Source organism: Nematolebias whitei, chromosome 12, assembly GCF_014905685.2.
Source record: "Nematolebias whitei isolate Nwh7 chromosome 12, NemWhi1, whole genome shotgun sequence".
NCBI classification, from domain to species: domain Eukaryota; kingdom Metazoa; phylum Chordata; class Actinopteri; order Cyprinodontiformes; family Rivulidae; genus Nematolebias; species Nematolebias whitei.
In genome coordinates, this window is record NC_056509.1 from 49,392,871 (window position 1) to 49,393,752 (window position 882).

The window sequence follows — 882 nt, forward strand, 5'->3', positions numbered from 1 at the left end:
AGAGCAGGAACGTTCACGTGTGAAACCAGTTCGTGAAGTTCTCCATGAGGAAGTTCAAGAGCTGTTTGTGTTGAGGAGCTCAGTGTGTTCATGTTTTCTATCCAGCTCGTGTTCTGGACCTCCTGTCGACCTTCAACCCTTTGTTGAACGCAGTATTGGCAACATCCTTGATTGTCACTGCGCGTGCGTGCTTTATTTTTTTTTTTTTTTTTTAAAGAAACTTCCGGAAGAAATCTCAATTCCTTCCAAAGTAAAAGCATGATGTGTTCAAACTAGAACTTGTGCTCAGTGGAGTGGTGGTTAGTGGTGAGCGAGAAGGTCGGAGGTTCTCCTGCCTGCCGTTCTGTCTGGAGTTTGCATGTTCTTCCTGAGGTGTCCTCCCACAGACATGGTAGTTTACTGGGGACTGTGTCCCTGTGATGGACTGGAGACCAGGCTCTCTTCCACCTGCTCTCATGTTGTGTTTTGGTCTCCCACCTAATCATGTGTCCACCTGTCCGTCACTGAGACAGGAAGTATGGATGGACAGCTCTCGTCTCCTAGCACATCTCATCAGTGACTCTGTCCTGCCCTACTACTCCGACATTAAATGACGTCATCTTCCGACACTGTCCAGGCTTTTATTTTGAATTCAAAGACTGATACTTCCGGTTGTGATCAAACGCGAGGTGGTGATGCGCGCGGCGAGTGAAGCTCCACATCAAAGAACAGCAGAAAACAACTGCAGGTGAGACTCACTCGTCTGTCTGTTTGTCTGTCTATCTGTTTGTCTGTCTGTCTGTTTGTCTGTCTGTTTATCTGTCTGTCTGTCTGTTTGTCTGTCTGTTTGTCTGTCTGTCTGTCTGTCTGTTTATCTGTCTGTCTGTTTATCTGTCTGTCTGT

General features: G+C 46.8%; 1 protein-coding gene across 2 annotated transcripts in view; it reads left to right on the forward strand.

Annotated features, from left to right (window-relative positions):
* Positions 1 to 646: 646 nt before the first annotated feature.
* The window catches only part of LOC119418409 (protein Z-dependent protease inhibitor), a 22,229-nt gene continuing 21,993 nt past the window's right edge, over positions 647 to 882 (forward strand). For both annotated transcript variants that reach the window (XM_037685685.1, XM_037685686.1), the window contains exon 1: positions 647 to 727. The gene's annotated coding sequence lies outside the window, so the exon portion shown is untranslated. The remainder of the gene's footprint in view (positions 728 to 882) is intronic.